At 35.6% G+C, this 8,423-nt stretch overlaps 1 long non-coding RNA gene across 3 annotated transcripts; it reads right to left on the minus strand.

Annotated features, from left to right (window-relative positions):
* Positions 1–213: 213 nt before the first annotated feature.
* On the minus strand, positions 214–6,414 carry LOC110783872 (uncharacterized). 3 transcript variants are annotated; one of them, XR_008918729.1, is made up of 8 exons: positions 6,095–6,414; positions 5,860–5,914; positions 5,302–5,431; positions 5,090–5,213; positions 4,379–4,546; positions 3,240–3,448; positions 2,327–2,557; positions 214–465 (listed from the first exon to the last, which is right to left on the minus strand). It is a non-coding gene; the product is annotated as an uncharacterized lncRNA (long non-coding RNA). The 3 variants fall into 3 exon arrangements; XR_002532199.2 differs by lacking the exon at positions 4,379–4,546 and having other exon boundaries at positions 6,055–6,411; XR_002532198.2 differs by lacking the exon at positions 4,379–4,546 and having other exon boundaries at positions 6,095–6,410.
* Between the last annotated feature and the right edge of the window lie 2,009 nt (positions 6,415–8,423).

Below are 8,423 nucleotides of genomic sequence, written 5' to 3' on the forward strand. Positions count from 1 at the left end.
GTGAAGGACATATTTCCTTCAATAAGTTGCCCTTGTTTGCAACAACGGCAACTTATGTGAAGCTTATAAGTTGCCCTTGTTTGCAACAAGGGCAACTTTTGAGTTTTTTTTTAAAATAAAAAATCAAAAATCTGTAGTATAATTCCTGATATTCTGCAATATAATTTCTAATTTTGCAATATAAAATTCTGCATTATAATTTATAGAATACTGTTTCATCAAACATCAGCTTGACATTCCTCAAAAATGATATAAATTTCAAATTTCCAATAATATTACCGAATTAATTCAAATGTAATTAATTAAATCGATAAATAACAAAATAATGTAAGAGTCACGGATAACTACAAGCCTGCTCTATTTATTACACTGAGGGTAGTTCACAATCGTTGAAGTATCCCACTTGTCTCGAACTTCATCCAACTCCTCTTTGGTAAAGGGCCCCTCCCTTGGAGTTTTGAAAACCTTTAAAAGAACAACGTACATGAAAACCACTAAATTAAATTAAGTCTCATATGAGAAAACAGAAATTATATTGGTCGCGAAAACAACTATATTAGAGTACTAAGATTCATTTCAAGTTCTTTATGCACATCTAAGGCTCATTTGGCTCGATATAGATCATATTTGGCCAAAAATGTCATTTTCGATCCCAAATATCAACAAATGAACCTAAGGACACTTTCTAAATCTTTTTTCATGATTCATATGATTAGTTATATGTTTATAAGACTCATTCCAAGTTCGTTATTCACGCCTATGGGTCATTTGGGTCGATATAGGTCATTTATGGCCAAAAATGGCATTTTCGATCCCAACTACCAACAAACGAACTTATTTCCACATTCTAACCCTTTTTCATGATTCATATGATTAGTTATATGTTTATAAGACTCATTTCAAGTTCGTTATGCAAGCCTAAGGGTCATTTGGGTCAATATAGGCCATATATGGCCAAAAATGACATTTTCGATCCCAACTACCAACAAACGAACCTATTTCCACATTCTAAACGTTTTTCATGATTCATATTATTAGTTATATGTTTATGAAACTCATTTCAAGTTCGTTATGCACGCCTATGGGTCATTTGGGTCGGTATAGGTCATTTATGGCCAAAAATGGCATTTTCGATGCCACCTACCAACAAACGAACCTATTTCCATATTCTAAACGTTTTTCATGATTAATATGATTAAGTATATGTTTATAAGACTCATTTTAAGTTCGTTATGCACGCCTATGGGTCATTTGGGTCGATATAGGTCATTTATGGCCAAAACTGGCATTTTCGATGCCAACTACTAACAAACGAACCTATTTCCACATTCTAAACCTTTTTAATGATTCATATGATTATTTATATGACTATGAAACTCATTTCAAGTACGTTATGCAAACTTATGGGTCATTTGGGTCGATATAGGTCATTTATGGCCAAAAATGGCATTTTCGATTCCAACTACCAACATACGAACCTATTTCCACATTCTAACCTTTTTAATGATTCATATGATTAGTTATATGATTATGAAACTCATTTCAAGTTCGTTATGCACGCCTATGGGTCATTTGAGTCGATATAGGTCATTTTTGGCAAAAAATGGCATTTTCGATACCAACTACCAACAAACGAATCTATTTCCATATTCTAAACGTTTTTCATGATTCATATGATTAGTTATATGATTATAAGACTCATTTCAAGTTCGTTATGCACGCCTATGGTTCATTTGGGTCGATATAGGTCATTTATGGCCAAAAATTGCATTTTCGATCCCAACTATCAACAAACGAACTTATACTCAAATTCTAAACCTTTTTCATGATTCATATGATTAGTTATATGTTTATAAGACTCATTTAAAGTTCGTTATGCACGTCTATGGGTCATTTGGGTCGATATAGGTCATTTATGGCAAAAAATGGGAGCGAAAACGGCTATTTTAGTCAAAATATGACATATAACGATCAAACGAGACTTAATGTGCATAAATTGACCAAAGTATATGATAATGAGGATTGGCAACCTAATACTAAGTATTTTAAACATGTAAAGGGTTAATAATTCCTATTTTGGTTCATTAGTTGAGAGTTGGGAGCGAAAACGGCTATTTTTGTCAATAATGACCGACTTTTTCATTTTAAGCTAGGAAAGGTAGCCAAAAATCTACTCCCGAAAGCTTTTCAATTTTGGCAGCAATTAAGATTTACACATATAACTCTTAAAAGGTTGCACTTAATAAAGCTACAATAAAGATAGAAGATTTAATTTCTCTAACAGAAATAGTTGCTGGTGAAATGGTAAGAGATATTTTCAACTCACAGATGAATAGGCTGATATGCAATAATCGGGGTGCCGAAGCAAAGCCAACATCGATTCTGGAAGAACACATCCCCATGGGCAAGCCTTGCACGCAACATAGCAAAGGGCAGACCATCAGCTACCTAGCGCACGAGCAGCCACCTAGCAACAGCAACATTGCACCACTGCACGAGCCTTACAGCAGCAGCTCCACAGCAGCAATGCACGAGAAGAACAACAGCAACAATACACCTAGAAATTAAGAAGAAAAAATAGAAAGTAAAAAATCATCCATGCAGTAATTCCCATTCCGTAAAAATGTTGTTCTTCGGAGGCAGCATCTCGAGGATGTCCCTGAACTTATGTTAGGAGGTCCTGTGAACAGGATTTGTACTGGCATAAGTTTTTTCTATCACATTTCCTATTTTTTTCTGAAGTACTGCAGAGTATAATTTTAATACTTTTAACCAATTTCCATCACAATGATTTTCTAACAGGATAATAAAACATTAGCATAGTTTTGTTCCCGCATATTAATAAAAGGTGTGCTGCCAGTTGTTTAACCAAGTTCCTCATATATAAGCTCATTGTAATCAAGACGTGTCACTAAAAGGTGTGGTGTCGAGTTGTTCAACCAAGTTCTTCAAGTGCGTTTCATTTTATTGGGAGAGTACGCATTAATAGCTCTCACTAGATAAGCATACGGTCATTATATACTCTCATTTTATACTCTTTGGTGATGTAAGCATCTCCCCTGTTTCCCAGGTATAGCTTTTTAATAGATATGCATTATATATTCTTTCGTGAAAATAAGCATCTCCCTTATTCCCGAACCCCCTCCCCCTTTGTTTTCAATGAAAGCAGAAACTGCTTATTACATTAAAAAGGAAAATTTAGTACGAGTCAATATTGGCCAAAAAGTTCGACTTCTTACAGCAATAAGGGATGAATTTCCAGGAAAGCTTGCAATGGGGAAGGTCCTCACTAGATGATAGCAGACTTTGCTTCTCAACCCATTGCCTAGCAACGTCAACAAGATAACCAGAGGTGCCGAAAAAGTCGCATTTGCAGCAATCTCAGCAGCCCATTTCTGAAAGCTTGATTTTGTCCTTTTTTGTGAAAGATCATGAACAAAAATAATACCTGCAAAATAGTTCCATGGAAGCATAAGCCATCAAAATAACATGTTCACTTTCCCTCTAGTTAATAAAACTTGAAAAATTCCTGTAATATAAGTTACATTACTTCTCTTTCCACAACAATGGATAAAGTAACTAAAAGAATTTCCCTCTGTATATGCTGTGTTTGTTGAACTTTCAAGATTCCACATTTCTAACACTACCAATAGGAAGTTAACAGAAAGCCATATGTCAGAAAAAATATTCAGGAACCCACGAAAGCGACACTTATGTGGAAACCAACACAGTTCTAGTTTTTCTTTATCCCAAGTTTGAGCTTCTAAAACACACCAGATTATTATTAACCAGAGAAACCAATACAAACACGGGAGAACAAACAAGGAATGTTCCAACAAGCCTCCAATTTAACACAATGGGGGTTACAAAAAGTTGGATATAACCATTTGTATAAAGGCAGAACAATCGCGTGCTATCTTTTATCTGTAAACATAAATAAGGATTCACGCTACATTTGTAGAACCAGCTACAGTTAAGCATAAGGTAAAAGCAGCCAAGTTATGGGAAGTACAACGCAGGAGACAGAAGAAGCTTCACCCAACCAGAAAATCCTGATTACGCTTATTATATCCATTGTAGTTGATATAGATGTTCCCCAAAGCTATTAGAGATGAAACTGGTAAAGAAAAAGCCATGACCTCTAGAGATCAGTTATCAGTACATGTGTAGTTGTGTACTAGGGTAACATAAGTGATCTTTCCTATTACTCCATTATGATGGAACTCTACAGATATTAAAAATACTAAAGAAACACCAATCTGGTCCCCCTTAAATAAATACTAAAGAACATTATGGATATTGAACATTATGGGTTAAAGGAGTGCATAAACTGCATAAATAAGCAATCATCTTTTTTTAGTGTTCCTACAGTACGTACTTCTCTTGGCAGCAGGAACACACTGGTTCACTTGTTTTGGCCGGTCCAGAACATACTGCAAACAAGTTTTCAGAAGGAAGGTAACCTATGTTACCATAGTTGGCCTGCTTTATCTACTCTGGAACTCAGTTCTTTGGGAAAGAGACCAGTCAGTTCCAAGTTATCTTGCTGTAACAAAACTTTGACTAAGTTCACTTTATGCCAAGAAAGTATATTGCCATAACATAAAATTGAACCAAGCGGGAATATAGACTAACAAACCAATTGAATAAAATACTGACATAGTGTACTTTGAATCACAAAGGTTAAATTCCCAAGCGGTTATACAAACTAACAAGGTTATATTTCAAACATGTACATTGTATAAAATAACCAACAATGAAACCACAAATGATATATACCCACGCGAGAATATAGACTAACAAACAATTGACGAAAGCCACATGTTCCCATGCCAGACTATAGACAAACTTTAACTTAATTCACTTTATTATCTTGGGGGTCGAGTTTGGTTATAAGATACTCCGTAGTTGAGCTCACTCGAAATGGGCTCATCTTTGGATTCGTCAAGGAGAAAGAGAAGGAAATGGTGAAAGAAAATCGAAATTCCAGACAAACAAACAACAGATTCTCCCATGAAACAAGTTGTTCTTACTAACAAATACATAAAAAGGATATGAAGTTTAGGAAGCTAAAACAAAAGACATATACCTCATGCTCTTCATTCAATATTCATTGCTGACGATGGGGGAGCCATAGAGACTCGAAAAAAAGACCTTCAATAGCATATCTGGGACTCTTAAAGATCAAAACAATTCACTTCCAGATCGATTTCCTAATAAAAATAGGTAAATTTAACTTAAATAGATAAACTTTTAGAAGTTTGAAACATAGAAAACGAGAACGTTGTGATGTAGCCATACCTCAATTGTTGTTGATCGATGAATTCAGAATATGAACCCATTGGATTACCAGCATAAGCAACAAGATCTCCCACCTTTCTGCCAGTTAGTCCGGGACCCACAGCTACCACTTCTCCAACTGCTTCCATTCCTAGTACCCCCCCTCCCAAAAGAAAAGGAAGCAAAAAAAGGGAGGTGATTCAGACACAAGAATGGCAGCCGTAGAAACATGTTACTGACAATTGTCATTCCAATTGGCTTATTCAAGCAATATAAAAGCAGTTCCAACCGCAGATAAAGTTATAGATTAACATACTCATCATTACATAATAGCCATTATTGCGCTCGACTATCAATTGCAAACATCAGAATCAGTCAAAATTGGTTACTTGCTTACTGAAATGAATCATACCCATTCAACTAAATAAAATAAATAAGTTACTCTACAAGTCGCAGTAAATCATATGGGATTTCAACCAAATCACTAACCCATCAAGTTTTAAAAAAATGAAAATCTGTTCAGATTAATTTCGAAAAAGAAGTAAATTCTCAGAACATAAAAGAAACAGTTCAACTAACCTGAGAAGTATTCTTCAGAGATTCGTCAACTGCGACAAAGAGCCATATTTGAACCCTGAATATGTTAATTAGAAGTTTAGAACCCCTATCATTCACATAAATTCAACCGAAATAAATTTCACAAAAAATAATTACAAATTAAAAGGAAATGACGAACTTCAAAGACTAGAAAAAAAGATCAAGAACAAAACATACCCAGAGATCGAAATTAAAAACGTGGGGGACAAATTAGTACCTCAAAGTCTTTAGATTTCGTTTACAATGTGTAGTATAGCTTCAAATTGAGAGAGCAATTTGAGCTTGGGTGTAATCTAGATCAATGTCGGCAGAGAAAGCGAGAGAGTAATGGGGTTTAGGGTTGAGAGTAGACGTTTGAGAGAGGGTGCGAGTGTGTGAGTGTGGTTTCGCCGATGGCTTCGCCGGTCACCTAAGAAGGAGGAGAGAGTCGGTGGCTTCGCCGGTCACCTGTGCAGGGAGATGTTTTGCAGGAGCTGTGAGAGGCGTTGGATGCAGGGAGGAGAGACAATATCGTTTTTTTATTATTATTCCTAGGTTAAGGCTGCGCTTGTATTGTTGGAGGGGAATTTTTAGATTTTAAATTTAAAAAAAAAAAAAAAATTCTTAAAGGTTGCACTTGTTTGATAAGGGCAACCTTTGATGAGAAACCTATAAGGATTTTTCCTCTAGTGTAAGTTATTTTCCTAATCTTACAATAATTGGACTTCTAGGTATTTAATTATTCCTAGAATTCTAATAGATAACTAGAATCCGTACAGGTTTAGTTATTTGATTCCTAGTAGGATTATAATTCTCTATTTTCCACCCTGTAAATATGTGGTTCATGATCACAATTAATACATCACATACAATATGTTGTGGGGTTTTTCCGAGAGACTGGACTTGGAGGTTTCCGGTAGTCAATGTTTAAGCAAGAGTCTATTTTTAGAGAGAGAGAGTAGAGAGAAGACAGAGCAGTAATTGTTCTTGATTGTATTGATTGTGACCCCTTTTTCTAGGGAAATGTGGCTATTTATAGTACTAGATTATTGTAGGAATAACCTAACATTCCTTTTACATGATTGACTGAGGTATGAGAGGAGGACACATGTCCTTCCCTCTTACAGTTTCCTGGCCCTTTTAGGCATAAGTGGGCTGTTTGGGCCCTTGTGCCCATTAAAGGATACTTGCTATGTATGCCCCTTAGGTACATATACAATACATACATTTATACGTACATAAATACAAATACATATACTTTGCAGATACGTAGACTGATACTTATACTCCGGAATAGACATCGTATGGTTTTTGCTTACGGGGCGTAATACGTGCCACGTGTCACATCTTCATTGGTACACAAAGGCACGGTAATTTTGCCCACAACATTTACCCCTCAAGAAGGGCATTTCGGAAACAATCTTTCGGATATCGCTTCTTGACCTTTGATTTGCAGGTACGTATTCGGGACAAGTGTTGAGATAGTGACAAGTGTCACTTTTTCTCTTTTTTGCCCTTCCCTATATATAGGGGAGGTAAATTTCATTTTTTACATTTTATTTTCACAGAGCTCAAGGCAGGCGATTTCCGGCGTATTTCCACCACCAGCAGGCGATTTTCGGCCACCGTGGGACTCAACTAGGCCTGTGTAAAAATCGGTCCGGACCGAAAAATTAGGCCGGACCGGACCGGACCGGCCCAGACCGATTTTTTCGGTTCGGTCTTCGGTTCTTCCAAAATGAAAAATCGGGTTTCGGTCCGGTCCAAACCCGAAAAAAAACCGGACCGGAAGAAGACCGATTTTTTAAAATAAAAAAAAAGTTTGAAAAAATAATTACGCTGAATTGTTAATTGCCTGCATATTGCGGGCTTGCGGTTATTAAAAAGATTTTAAGCCTTAAAAGTTAAAACTGCAATCACTTCATCATAACCCTAACTCTCCACGCTATTCATCTTCATCTTCTTCTATGCCTCTCTGCCGGTTGGTATTTACAGATGATCGTCAATTTGTTAGTCAATTTCATCTCAATTCCTTAAAAGTGGTAACTGGTAAGTGTTACTTAATTTTTCTTAATTCCTTCACGTTCCTTCGATTTCCTGCCTTTCTGTTTTTTTAAATTGGTCAGTTTTCTGTTTTGTTGTTTCGATTTCCTGCCTTCATGTTGTAAATTTGTAAATTGTAATGGTAGTTTGCTTTTTTAATGAATGTAAATTATGTTATTATGTAAAAATTCCTTGATTAATGGCATTCCTATGTACATGTTGTAAATTTGTAAATTGTAATGGTAGTTTGCTTTTTTAATGAATGTAAATTATGTTATTATGTAAAAATTCCTTGATTAATGGCATTCCTATGTCACTATGTGTTTTATCTGCAAATAAAATACTCACCTTACAAAAGAATTAATGGCGCCTTTTTCTTTCTACACCTTATAAGTTTTTTCCCACCTAAGTCCTAACTAATCATACTTAAATCAATTAAGAATATCTATTTTTTTTTACTAATTCGTATGTATTTATATACGGAGTACGTAGCATGTACATGTGTATTGTTAGTGGCTTGTGAG

Source organism: Spinacia oleracea, chromosome 4 (genome assembly GCF_020520425.1).
Source record: "Spinacia oleracea cultivar Varoflay chromosome 4, BTI_SOV_V1, whole genome shotgun sequence".
Classification (NCBI taxonomy): domain Eukaryota; kingdom Viridiplantae; phylum Streptophyta; class Magnoliopsida; order Caryophyllales; family Amaranthaceae; genus Spinacia; species Spinacia oleracea.